A 14,416-nucleotide genomic window follows, 5' to 3' on the forward strand; every position below is an offset into this window, starting at 1 on the left:
GTTCCCTGGAGAACTGAAGCCATTTGACTTCAGTGAGCTCTGCCACTCATGCTCCCTGTTTGGTTACTGATGAAGACAGGTCTAATAGCAAACATACTTTCAAAACTATAACCAAGAGAGCAGTTGCAAACGGGTTACATGGAATCATGGCTGTTGTAGTTGCATTCAACTTTGTGGAGAGGAAACATGCTAGACCTTCCCCGCCCCCCACTGACCCTACCACCTTTTGTTGTGGGAGTGGCTGTCTATGAGTGACATTTGTATCTGTTAAGCATTATAGAGTCATTGCACCATGTTTCTTGTAGCATAATAATATCAAATTGCTCAAAATAGTTCATCATTCTGCTTTGAACACTAACCTGCTATGTTCCATGACATCAGTTTTAGCCCCAATTACTTTAAGGCTCTGTGACTGTCACTTCCACTTTGTCCAGGTACCCAATTTCATCTTTAAAAAAGCTTCCATTCCTCTTATCAGTGGGAACCCATTCAATGGTGTTAGTATCCTTTTTGATTCTCTGGAGAGGACTAATAGCATTTTTTGGGCTACTTAATACATACATACATACATACATACATACATGTATACATACATACATACATGTATACATACATATTTCATCTATTAGCCATTTCTTGATTACTCAAAACCTGAGGCCACTTTGGATGATACTGCAGTGATTGATCTGAACTTGTTTGTGGAGCAAATGTACCAGTCCTGCCTCTACCATCACATGGAAATGTGTCTTCCATATAGGGCCTGAGTGCATACAAACCAGTATAATTAATGTCAAAATCACAGTCACTTTCCTAACTTCTAGAAACTGGCAATGCAACTCAATGCAGCTCATGCATTCTTGGTTCCTCCCTGCATTGGTGACGGGGTGGGATGTCCACCAGCTCCATCTATAAGGCTAGATTGTTCCCTTAAAACAGTATTTCTGAAACTTGGGTCCCCAGCTGTTGCTGGATTACAACTCCCATCATCCCTGACCACTTGTCCTGCTGGCTAGGGATGATGGGAATCATAGTCCAACAACTGCTGGGGACCCAATTTTGGGAAACACTGCCTTAATGTATCATCTGAACAGGCCCTTGATGACATACAGCTAAATGTGAAAATATATTATACTGAGAAGCATTGCATTTGAAGAGAGAAGGAGGCTAAAATCTGGAAGAAAGCCTCTAAGTAATTCATGAACAAAGTAGTGAGCCCTTTTAAAAATATGGAGGCATAAAATGGATTCTGTGGCTGTTTTGGGAAAAAGTGGATATCAAGAATATTAAAACATGGATATGAAAAGTTTAGCTCAGAAGATGATGATTCCATTTTCTTGCTTTATTTCTCTTACACACACCTCATAAAGGATACAGCTTTTCATTAATTGAAAACTTCCTTACAAATCTAGACAGGTATAAAATCTATGAGCCACAACTTCTGTGCCTATACTTGTATATATGCAGCTCTAGATCATTGGACAAAACCACTGGATTCTTTTTTTCTGGACATTTTGCTAGCAGACAAATGAGGAACTTGTAAACATTAGCCAAGAAAAGAAAAGAAAAGAAAAGAAAAATAACAATCCACAGCATGTTTACTAAGAAGTAAGCCCCACTGTGTTTTGCTCCCAGATAAATGTTTACAAGTTTGTAGCCTGGCAGAGCAATACAACCCATTGTTGCACAGGGGGAGGGTGGAGAGTTTGAACTGGGCAGAGGTGCCCCTTTGCCTACTAGCCCTGCCAGCCTACACTAGCTTTCCATTCCACTGGACCTTCTCTTCTCTTCCACCTGCTGAGCAGGTAGATGCAGGTGCCACCTGGGAGCAAGGAAGGGACACAGCTGAGTAGGTCTGGAATCCATTGGATGGCATGATTGCATCAGGATCAGTCCCTGCACTAGATGTAGGCTGGTGCAGAGATCTGCCTGCCTTCCCACCTTCCAGCTGCTAGCAGCATTAGCCTAAAAGATTCTTGTCCTATATATTCCATATGCTTAGCCTGAGGTTGGATTCATATATTATCTCCTGCTCTATTGCAGATGGCACCACATAGTTAGTTCACTACAGAAGTGAAATTCATAAGGAAGGCAATCCTAACCTCAAGAGTATGACCAAAGGAGATTCCTTCCAGATAAGTGTACATAGGATTGCAACTATTAAACTTGACCACCTCATTGCATTAATTACACCACCCCACATAATCAAAAGCCCCATAAATTCTGCACTTCACATGTGACATACGAGTGCCTTTTCATACCCTGTGTCTGAAAAAGAGGTGATAGTTTCTTCAGTGTACATATTTATTTATTTATAACACAACATTGTCATTGTCACCATCCTCTTGATCAATTGTAAGTTTGAGAATGCTTTTCCTTTCACATAAGATTCGAATTTAAGAGAAATTGAAATGAGGGGAATGCATTTATCTTATCCAACAGCAATGCAAATGATGTTGTAGAGTTCTGTGGCTTTTCTGCAGTTATCACTGCATTGTAACCAATATTTCAGAAAGGTGTATTTTTAATAATAATAATAAAAAAACCACTAATGGATTTGCTCCTAACCTATGGCAACAGTGCTGGTCAGTTGCCTTTGGTATCACTCGTGTATGCATTGAGCTGATAAGTACTGTAGTTCATTTTCCTCTTGGGCAAGCACAAGAGTGGGCTTTTTTTTTTTTTTAAGAAAGGAGAGAGAAAAACCTTCAGACTAATAATTACCTTAGGTTGAGACACAAATAGTGAAATACACTTGATTGCTTTCCAATTCTTAGTAGAATTTAATGAAATATACCTGCCTGTTTCAGCAAGAGGGGAGGGGAATTGTTAGCCGTTTCCCCAGATACGGTTACAGATAGGTAGCCATGTTGGTCTGCCATAGTCAAAACAAAATAAAAAAATTCCTTCCAGTAGCACCTTAAAGACCAACTAAGTTAGTTCTTGGTATGAGCTTTCGTGTGCATGCATCTGAAGAAGTGTGCATGCACACGAAAGCTCATACAAATAACTAACTTAGTTGGTCTTTAAGGTCCCCAGATACTGTTAATGTAACTATCTGAATTCCTTTGAACTGTGTTACATTCAACAATACTAGTGTGATAATGTTACAATTAAAGAAAAAATAGGGGTAGAATAATGGCTATAAGTATACATGTATATATATGTATGTATGTATGTGTGTGTGTGTGTGTGTGTGTATGTGTGTATATGTATATGTGCATGTGTATACACACACACACACACACACACACACACACACATATATCACACACAGAGAGAAAGAGATCAGATCCACAACATGCTTTTCCTTGTGCCTTCTTTCACGCCCTGTGCTGTTCCATAAAATCTTCCAGATCTCCTGAGCAGATTTTCAGGATGTGCAGGGGAAAGAGGGAACTGAGTAACTACAAGCTATAATGGCTATGCTGTACCTTCACTGCTGGAGGCTGTATCCCTCACAATTCCTGTTGCTGGGAATTGCATGTGGGAAGAGTGCTGTTAAATTCAGGTTCTGCTTTTGGGCTTTCCATGGGCATCTGGCTGGCCAACTGTGACTGTCAGTTTGCATTTCTTAGTACAGAAAGTATTGATCCGATGTGTAGAGATCATTCCTATTCTAATTAATTCAAGAGGGTTCCTGAAGCTTCTGTGTCTGAAAGAAATAAGCAGAAGGTTCATGATGTTTGGGTTATTCCTTCAGAGAAGCTGAGTAGAGCTGGTTTAAGCTGGTTCTCTTATCTCTTTATGTCAATGCCATGCTGACTATAAAAGTAGGGCCAGAAGGAGCCTGGGTTTCACTTTCTCTTTCTGACTCTTTTCCTTCTGGTGTGGTATTCTGTACATGGTATGCTTAGTTGTTAAGGTTTAGACATATAATAATTTATTGTAAGTTTAAGTTATGTCTGCTGCAACTGGATTTCTTATGGACAGGGCCAATCCTGAATGTATTGGATTTTTGACCATTATGCTCATTTGCCTTCAATAGCTGTAAAGCTCTCCTGGGTGAAATATTAATTGCCTCTGGTCCATTTGGCGGGGGGCGGGGGGCAGTTTTTACTCTGCTAACTATACATTGGAGTCTTGTTCTGGATCAATATTGAGTAGAATTTCATGACAGTGACAACAGATGCTAGACTAGATATGACATTTAAAACACGTTATCTCTGTGATCTTTACAATAAACTTGTATGAAATAGCACTTTTCTTTTGCTGTTAGAGAGACCCAGGTGGCGCTGTGGGTTAAACCACTGAGTCTAGGGCTTGTGATCAGAAGGTCAAAAGTTTGAATCCCCGTGACGGGGTGAGCTCCTATTGCTCGGTTCCTGCTCCTGCCCACCTAGCAGTTCGAAAGCACATCAAAGTGCAAGTAGATAAATAGGTACCGCTCCGGCGGGAAGGTAAACAGTGTTTCCGCGTGCTTCTCTGGTTCGCCAGAAGCGGCTTAGTCATGCTGGCCACATGACCCGGAAGCTGTATGCCGGCTGCCTCGGCCAGTAAAGCGAGATGAGCACCGCAACCCCAGAGTCGTCCGCGACTGGACCTAATGGTCAGGGGTCCCTTTACCTTAGCAGGCTATTACTATGTTCTTATCTACCATCTTTTTCCCCCTGTTGACCATGAACCAAGGAACTTGTGTTTCCCCTCTAAGGATAGCGGCAGACCTGGGTACTTCATTCCTTGCATATTCCTTCTTCCCTTTCTTATTTGTAACCTGAAATCTATATAGCACCTAAAATTTTTTTTAAAAGCCTCATTTGGATGTTTGCTTTCCTTCTGCTATATTTCATCTTGCACCTGTGCCCAGATGCAAAATCCATGGTTTGCATACTTCCCCCTTGCTTTGTTTGCCATTGAGCCTGGTGAAGAGAAGTCAAAAATCTGCAAGCTGTTTTATGATATTTTGGTTGGACTAATAATAAAGATGTTGTCCAAATATGATTTTTTTTAATCTTACACATATTTTCAGTTCTACTGAAATTGATAGGGCTTATTCCCAAGGAAATCTGCACCAGATTATAGCATAGATTATAGCATATAATCATAATTCTATGCAAATTTACCTGTGAGTAAGTCCTATTAAACATGGTGAAGCTTACTTCTGAGCAAATATGTATAGAATGGTGCCATAAATGACTGAACAGTGCTCTACTGAAACTTGTCATAATGCAAGGATAACACTACAGAAAAGCTTGCAAATCCTGAGCTGAATGTGGCAGCTGCTACAAACTGAACTGCTACACTGCAGTGGTTTAGGACAGTGAAAAAGAACATTGCATCTAATTGAAACTGCAGGAGAAATGTAGGGAGGCAGAATGTAATTACACAAATTGGAATTTGTCCAGGACACCAGGGTTAACATGCCTACTCCTTTTTTAAAGGATGGAAAGAGAGAAAGAAAATGTTTTGATGCTTGTTGATATATTTCACTCACACAGCGTCTCTTAAGCCAGTTGCAAATAATAGGCAACGTGAAGAGAGGACAGCCTTGAAATTTTCCTTTCTAAGGAAATACTGCTCCCTGAAATGTTCTTCATTAAGGACGGGCTTGGCATAACACCCTCTTTCCTCCAGGTAGCAAAGTGATTAATAAAAAGTTAAGGATGTGGAGGTGCTGCAAATGTGTATAGCCAGTTTAAAACCCAGCAAACTGTTGTCAATGTTAATGTGGCAAAAATCAAAATTCCTCATTGGCCGTGCAGCTGAATAAGTTATACCGGGATTTTGTGAGGATTAAATTGTATTCATCTCATGTATATTGATTGATCCTCAAAGAAAGGACAGAATTATGTGCATTGATGATACTTACTGAAATTGTGAGGTTTATTTTTATCTATTTGCTTTCCAAAATTCATGTTGGATAGAGGATGTATTTTTCTATGCAGCTGTTCTAATGAGTGTCTATTCCTTGTGGATTTCCTCACGTCCATATTAGTTTGATGAGGTGGATAAAGCACAATCCTTACATTAGTGTATGTGTGTGTGTGTGTGCTTCAAGTCTTTTGTAGGTAGGATTGAATCATATATGGTTAAATTTAAAGCCATCTATAACTGGCTTGTAATTCATAAGCATCCCACATGGATTTGGGCCTGTATACGTTCACATGAAGGGGACGCAGGTGGCTCTGTGGTCTAAACCACTGAACCTCTTGGACTTACCAATCAGAAGGTCGGTGGTTCGAATCCCCACAACGGGGTGAGTTCCCATTGCTCAGTCCCAGCTCTTGCCAACCCAGCAGTCCGAAAGCACGCCAAAAAGTGCAAGTAGATAAATAGGTACCACTCCAGTGGGAAGATAAACAGCATTTCTGTGCACTGCTCTGGTTTTGCCAGAAGCGGCTTAGTCATGCTAGCCACATGACCCAGAAAAACTGTCTGCGAACAAATCCCGGCTCCCTCAGCCTGTAAAGCGAGATGAGTGCCGCAACCCGAGTCATCTGTGACTGGACTTAACTGTCAGGGGTCCTTTACCTTTACCTTTTTTATGTTCACATGAGGCTTCATGATGTGCAGCAGAACACAGGCCAGAGATGGAAAGCCCAAAAGGGACATCTATGCTGCTATGTGGTTCATTGGTGACTTCAAGTCAAAGACTGAGTTCTAATTCATTGCTTCTTAGGCCACTGTGGCAGCGATTGACCTCTTTTTTCTTTCCTTTTGTGCCACTGCCCAAGGTGCGGGAAAACTCGTGGCAGCTGCCAACTGGAGCTGGCTATCCGGCCCCCCAAGAAAAATATATCTCGTGGAATAATAATACTTCAAGACATAATATTGTTTTCCAGGACAGGGTTCTCTTGGCTGCCTGGATGGAGGATGTAAAGGAGCATGTGAGTGTGTGGAGAGAGAGAAAAATGCATTCATTGCTTCACTTGCTTTTGTTTCAGGCCCCTCCCATCACTGGCATGGGGTTCCTGGAAGATAACCCAAAAGTCTCTGGTCTTGGGGAGGGGGGGAGAGATTTCCCCTGCCTCTGTTCTGCTCAGTGATATTTATCTTTGGCTTCCTTCAAGCTTCACATGCTTCTCTGAGCCATGTCTTCAGTTCTTCAATGCCCATAAACTTCCTGCTTTTTCTTCAGCTGATCCAGAGCCACACACACAATCTACTCCTTGGCCAAGGGGAGTCGTGGCATCTGACAGAACAATTACCTTAGTGTGATGTTGAGTTCCTCCTAGTATCCCCACAGTTCCCAGCAAAAAGTCACAACACTTTACAGGCATTTAACCATTTACCAATGCTGTTTTTCTAGAAAAAGAGGTGCTGGAACACACCATGAACTTATCTCTTGTTCTCTTAGATGGGCAATGATGCTCACCTGAGATGTGTCAGAGCTGAGCTATGGTGAGCTCTGGCTGAAAAAAGTGCTTTAAACATTTAAAAAACAAAATTTTACCTCAGAAACAAAATGGTTTCTCTACACACACATAGTGGAAAGTGACTGAACAAAGTGTGGCAATTTCATACTAAGCCCATTGTCTCGAAATGCCCTTCATGGAAGTCTCTACCAAATTCCCCAACAACATTAAAAACAGATCCCTAATTTTGATTATAACGCGACTTCAATCACAGAGTGTGCATGTTTGTTAGATTGGTTGAGCACCCAATCTGGTATCACTAACGCCTGGGAAATCAAACTGCAGTTGAAGTTCCACATGTGCTTTGTTTAAGAAGAGGACACTAAGTTCACAGAAAGGACAAGCACAAAACAAAACAAAAACTCTTAGGGGTAAACTAAAGAAAAGAAATTCCCCTCCAGCAGATTCATAGAGATAACTGTGTTATCAGTAGAGATGTGCCTTCCCTAATGCTGAATGTTACATGACTTGCACTGACAAGATTAGCCCCAGTTGAAATGAGAAAGAAATAAAAAGCAAAGACTGCTTTCCCACCCATGCAATTTGTTGAAGAAGCAACAAAGTAATGTGCTAATGTAAATAAAACGGACTGATTGTATTGCACGTCAAGGCCCCGGCGCACCCCCAAGAATAATAAAAACACATTGATGCAGAATTTTAGGTTAAAGGTTAATAGGCAAAATTTAGGCCACAACTTTATTGACTACAGCAATGTGAGTGGTATTGGCTTAAAAAAAAAAAAGGTAAAGGACCCCTGACAGTGAAGTCCAGTGAAGTCCAGTGAACGACTCTGGGTTTGTGGCGCTCATCTCGCTTTACTGGCCGAGGGAGCCAGCGTTTGTCCGCAGACAGTTTTTCCGGGTCACGTGGCCAGCATGACTAAGCCGCTTCTGGCGAACCAGAGCAGTGCACGGAAACACCATTTACCTTCCTGCTGGAGCGGTACATATTTATCTAATTCACTTCGACGTGCTTTCGAACTGCTAGGTTGGTAGGAGCTGGGACAGAGTAATGGGAGCTCACCTCGTCACAGGGATTTGAACCGCCGACCTTCTGATCGGCAAGCCCTAGGCTCAGTGGTTTAGGCTTTGGTAACAACTATATCTGACTCCTGCCCGCCTTGCAGGAAGTCTAGAAGAGTAAACCACCAACAGAGGGAGCTCCATCGATGGCAACCAACTGAAGCTTGCCCCAGGGTTCCCGCTGGGTCCTGGCATGACCCTAGTCCCCCAAGTGGACTTCGGCCAAAATCCAGACCCACGGATTCCTTTACCAGAATACCCTTGTACCTGGAGGGGTAAGTGATGGCCGCACCTGCCCTCCCCCACATCTCACTAAGCCAATGCCTAACTGCCAAACCTGGTGAGACAGGGCCTTTTCTGTGGCAGCACCTAGCTTACGGAATTCTCTCCCTAGAGAGGTAAGACTTTCCCCATCCCAGATGACTTTTAGATGAGCAGCAATATCATTTTTATTCTTCCTGGTTTTAGTGTGTATGTGTTTGGTGTTATTGCTGTTTAGGGTTTAAGATTAAATCTTTAATGTTAAAAGTGTTTGATGATATTTTCAGTTTTGTTATTGTTTCAGCTTTCTGTGTGTGTTTTCTTTCTTGTGTACTACGTCTGTTAGAGCCTGGCCAACTGCCAGAGCTGTATTGAATGCATATCTTTATTGTGAAATGAAATATGTGATGCTTGTCACATTTTAACATGCCTTGGAAACAGCCTTTGCCCATCAGAATCCATTCTGAATGTTGATGTGTGCTTTGATAAAGATGAAATATAGTCATAGAAGTTTTAAGGACTGCATTTTCTCCATATATATTTATTCTAAAATGGAAATGCAATAAATGTTTTGTATAAATCGCAGTCCTTCTGTGTGCCTTCTATTAATTCAAGAATATGTGTAAAGTATGCATTAGTTTGGCATCTCATGTCTTCCGTACTCAGCTCTGTTAGAAAGAATTTGATATTCAAAATAACTCCCTAGTAAACTTTTATCTAGTCCCCCCCTTGTTTTTCTTCACTGTGTATATTTGACTATAATTGACAAGCTGTTCCAAGGAATTAAGTATTCCCCAGCTAGATGGCCTTTGTAAAGAGGAATATCCTTGAAGGTAATCAACAAACTGAAACACAGCATGTTTTCTTAGCTTGTAATTCCTGATAAATCAATACCAGGCAAACACTCTTACTTTAAAGGTTAAATACTTTAAGCCCTTTGGTAGTAATTGAGTGTATTTTCAAGAGAGGTTTAATTTTGATGGGAGTGGGGGTTTTGGTGTGTTCCTCCCACCCCCATCAATTCCAGTACTTCAATCCTCATACTTGTGACAGCGAATATTGTAGATTGCTCTGAAGCAGCTCATACTGGATCCAAATAAATATACACAGATGCTTCTGTTAAAATAAATGCCTCCAAATACAGTGGTACCTTGGGTTACATATACTTCAGGTTACATACGCTTCAGGTTACAGACTCCGCTAACCCAGAAATAGTACCTCGGGTTAAGAACTTTGCTTCATGATGAGAACAGAAATTGCGTGGCGGCAGCGGGAGGCCCCATTAGCTAAAGTGGTGCTTCAGGTTAAGAACAGTTTCAGGTTAAGAACGGACCCCCGGAACGAATTAAGTACTTAACCCGAGGTACCACTGTACTACATCTTTTGGATCTTCAAGTGAGGAAGCTGGTATAATTGTGTGCAATCTTATAAAGTCCACTCTAAAAGTCTTGTCTTTTAAAAGAGTTTATTGTTGCAGTAGTTGCAGTAGATTGACTGTCATTTGATTGCCCTGCCAATGTTATTAGACATAGGCCAGGATCCAATGAACTACTTGAGCCATGTCAAAGGCTTGGAGGTGGCCATGACCCAGTGCCAAATGGCACAAGTTTCTCTGCAAGTACTCTGTGGCATGGAAGACTGCTGTTTGCAAAGCATAATTCCAAAACTCGTTGAGTGTACAGAACTAATTATATAGTTCTTTTGATCCTAGTGTCGTTTTGCTTCCATTTTGAAAGGTATTATGAGAACAAGAATATCAGATAAAGCTTATTTTGCCTTCCTTGTCTGCAGTATCCTACAAAAAGAGAGAGCGCGAGAGAGAGAGAACTGGGGGAAGACATCTTATGTATTGTGATGTATTTGAAACATACCCAGAAAATGCAATACAGTAGATGGCTAAGAATATGTTGTTTCCAATGTTAGGGATTGAATCCTGTGCATACTTGGGACCATAGCATCTGACTTGACTTTTAGCAGAGCCAGCCAAACTTTGAGGCAAGGTGAGGTGATTGCCTCAGGTTGCAAGATCCACAGGGGCAGCCAAACCAGCCTCTGAGAAATATGTCACCCATGGCTGCTGCTACAAGACAGCAACTATGGCAGTGTGTTCCTTGGAAGTCCCTCTGCTGCCTCCTTGGCAGCTCCCCCCCCCCCCACCATGCAACCTCTACAGCAAAGTAATGAGCAAAACTATCAGCAGTTAAAAACAAACAAGCAACAGTTTTGACAACAGGCCACAAAATCACACAGAAGTCTGCTTTATGTTGTTTATGAACCACCAGAAGCATTCATTTGTCACTACCTGAGTTGTTCACATTCATAGATTGTGGCATGGGGAGCATCTGTTATTGTTCTGCTATCTGAGGAGTCATTGGTGTCAAAATCACGAGCCGATTTTGGCCACCTTACATTTTGTGCTGGTTCCCTGAGCCACTGGTTTTAATTTAGAAGGTGGGGAGGAGATAACTATGGATTGTATCCAACGGTGGTGTGACCAATCACTCATACTCACTTGGAGGCCTCTGTGTCCCTGAAAACCTTCTCTGGTGTGCTAGGGTTCCTCTGAACAGTGTGCACTGTGTAACAGGGGAGTGCAAAATGGCATGCATGGTGCATTTTGCTTTAACAATCTTCCCTAGTCCTCCTGCTGACCATGCAGATGCTTTTAATTTAAAAGGAACGCGTGAGAATAATCTTTTAGAACTATATTCCATTTCCAACCATTCCTCATCCAGAAAGGTACTTGCCGAATTAATGCAGGACATGTTTTACACTCGTCAATGTGTTCCATATAGATATTGATCAACAAAGCCAGCAAGAGAAGTTTTGACATATTTGACAAGTGACAAGATCAAGTCACTATACTTAAAGGTGAACTGCAAAGACATTTTAAAAACCCAGATCCTTAGAGGGAGAAAAAATAAAAAATCTATATTTTGTGTGCTGCATTGAAATTTTCAAGACGTAACATATATAACTACAGCAATATTTTTACCAATACAGCAGTTTCATTAGTTGCAAAACATGCACATTGTTTCATTAGATTTAGATGCAACAGTTCAATCCTTATGCATGGTTACAAAAAAAAGTAAGTTCCACTGAGTTAGGCAAATAGTTATCAGTGGTGTAGCATAGGTTGCCAGCTTTTGGAAGAGGGAAGTTGCAGGGCTGAGCCCGTTTACAATTGCTGCATTTCTAGCAACTTTATTGACTCTCCTTTCTGCCCCAGCCACTTAGTGCCAGCAGTACCACCCCATAAGGCCCCACCAGTTGTGGGGAAAATTTGGGTTGTGACCTTGGTATATAAAGGTGATGGCACAGGAAATGGGTAATATCACAGGCAACAAAACACATGGAATGAAATGTATTTGTTTATTATCATTGTAAAAAATGACTTTTCTATTCCTCAATATGTAAACAAGTCTCAATTTTACAGTAATATGGTGGGAGAATGTTCAGAACGGTATTGCTTTTGCAGTACTGTATTTATGAACAAGCTACCTTCCGAAGAATTATTGCAGCAAACATGCAATTGGATAATACTCTCAGAAAATGAAATTTTCATATCTCATGAAGTACTGCATTTGTTTTTAAAATCTTGAAATTATTAGATTTGTAACAAATAAACTCATGAGAGTTGAAGTTTTCAATATTTTCAGCTAGAAGGTTTATTCCTTAAATAAAGCAGAATTTATGAACAGTGATAGCTAAAGTAAAAAGTGCAGGAAATAAGGATATACTCAAGGGAAAGTTATGTTTACCAAATGTATGGTTTTTTTTTGGAAAACTTTAATTTGGCCTCATAAGATTGCTGTAAACAAAAGAGAAGTAGTGTGTTTCGCTGTTAATCAGTTGGCTGCTATTGTCCCCATATACACACTCTCACACCCCTTTTTGCCTTTACTTTCATACTGACTCACCTATCTGTTCCATGCATCGAGACTGTGGAACTTGTTTTGTCATACTACAAGTCCCATCATCCTCGATCACTGCCCATGCAGACTTGGGTGATGGGAATTGCAGTCCATCACTGGTAAGGTCAGAGGTTCTCATCATTTCCATATGCTCACACCTTTTGTGGCACAATAAGTTCATTTTGTTGTTGTTATGCAGAAAGTTCATTGTTTCCTTTGAAATAAAAACCACGCTCTCAGGTAACTTGCATTGCACTCTCTGTGATAAACACCTGCATCTGTAGCTATATCAGTGCTATTGGGCAGAAAAAAAATCTGTTTGGAAGATATTGGTCAGGCCATATGGACAGCTTTTCACTCCAGCAATGGATTTCACACAGGTCTGTTCTGAATCTGTGTGCATAAAATGCACAGATTCAGGCATGGCATAGGAGCAGGGTACATGTACCATATTGGCCTGAATATAAGCCTCACTTTCCCCCCCAAATTCTGACCGTGAAAAGTTAAAGTGTGGCTTATATTCGCAGCCTTACGGTATGCAGCCAGGAACGCAGGGCAAATAGTCCCAGGAGCACAGCAAAGTGGTGCCTGTCCCATGCGTATTCCCTGTCCTCTCCCCCAAGGCCGGGAAAGGAGAGAGAGAGGAAGGGGAAAGGCCACTGGCAACACAGCGCAACCCCCCACCCACCCAACAGGCAGCCAAGAGCAGCGAGGAAGGGAGTGGCTTATATTCGGGTATTTTTCCTTTTTCTCTCACCCCCCCCCCAATTTTAAAGGTACAGCTTATATTCGGGTGCAGCTTATATTCAGGCCAATACGGTACTTTTGTCCAAAAGGAAGAAAAAACTGTAAATAGAAGGGGATGAGAATTACTAAAAAAAACACCATACAGCCATTGTATCCTTCATTTGGATTTCGTTTGAAATTTTATACTTTTATGGTTTTTATGTTCCCAAGTTACAGAAGACAATTGGAATTTTTGTTTCATTAAAAAGCAAATAGATTTGTATACAATTCTGATTATTATTGTTAATGAAACATGATTCAAATACTGATTAAAACAATGCACTTTTTAATTTTCTTTTAGCTCTCTGTCCTGAGACACAACAGCAGGATGTGCCTTGGAGAAGGGTAAGTAACCCAGTTTGGTATATGTAAGAGGGCCTCAGGATTTGTGTTTAGTTTGTCTGTTGATGTATGTGTGTGCAGTAGATACATTTGATCTAGCTACATTGTATAGAGATCATTTTGGGGCACTTGTCTCTTTACCAAACTCTGATGCACTTGGTTTGTGTGTGCTTTTGGAGAAAAAAAATATCTATATTCAATAACTGATTTCCCAAAACGTGATGCACTCCAGCCATTAAGTCTTCAAGGCACAGAGTGTAGAATTCAAGGATACAACCACAAACAGGATGGCAAGGGGTGGTGGTAATGTGGCCGGGAGTTTATTTGGGCTGTTGCATGTGCAGCCTCCATCCTCCATTTCAAAATTGCCACCCTGGAACCTCCTTCTTGCAATAGTTTTCCTTCTAAAAAAGTTCTTCTCCAGGTGCGTAATATAGTTCTAGGCAGACGTAAGTCTCCAGAAAGTCTGGAGAAATTTCTTTTAATACAATGTTTGAGGGAAGCAGAGGAAAGGAAGCAGGTGCTTCAGGAAAGTCATTAGGAAAGCTGGGAGGCAAGAAGACAGAATCCTGAGAAGAGGTAAGAATGGTTCTTATTCATAGCCAATCTCCAGCCTCTGTTCAGTGACCATTTTATCTCCTAAATTCCATCCCTTCTGTGCAGAACACACAGAGTTAACTTACAGACGTTCCAAAACAATAGCCCTACTTGCAGTTATGTATAAGATAAACAAACTACA

General features: G+C 41.1%; 1 protein-coding gene across 25 annotated transcripts in view; it reads left to right on the forward strand.

Moving 5' to 3' along the window:
- Positions 1 to 14,416, forward strand: part of PTPRD (protein tyrosine phosphatase receptor type D) — a 1,166,566-nt gene that overhangs the window by 361,296 nt on the left and 790,854 nt on the right. For all 25 annotated transcript variants that reach the window (XM_079959081.1, XM_079959070.1, XM_079959090.1 and 22 more), the window contains one exon: positions 13,637 to 13,680. The gene's annotated coding sequence lies outside the window, so the exon portion shown is untranslated. The remainder of the gene's footprint in view (positions 1 to 13,636; positions 13,681 to 14,416) is intronic.

The sequence above is a fragment of the Podarcis cretensis genome (assembly GCF_951804945.1).
Source record: "Podarcis cretensis genome assembly, chromosome: 17".
In the NCBI taxonomy this organism is placed as follows: domain Eukaryota; kingdom Metazoa; phylum Chordata; class Lepidosauria; order Squamata; family Lacertidae; genus Podarcis; species Podarcis cretensis.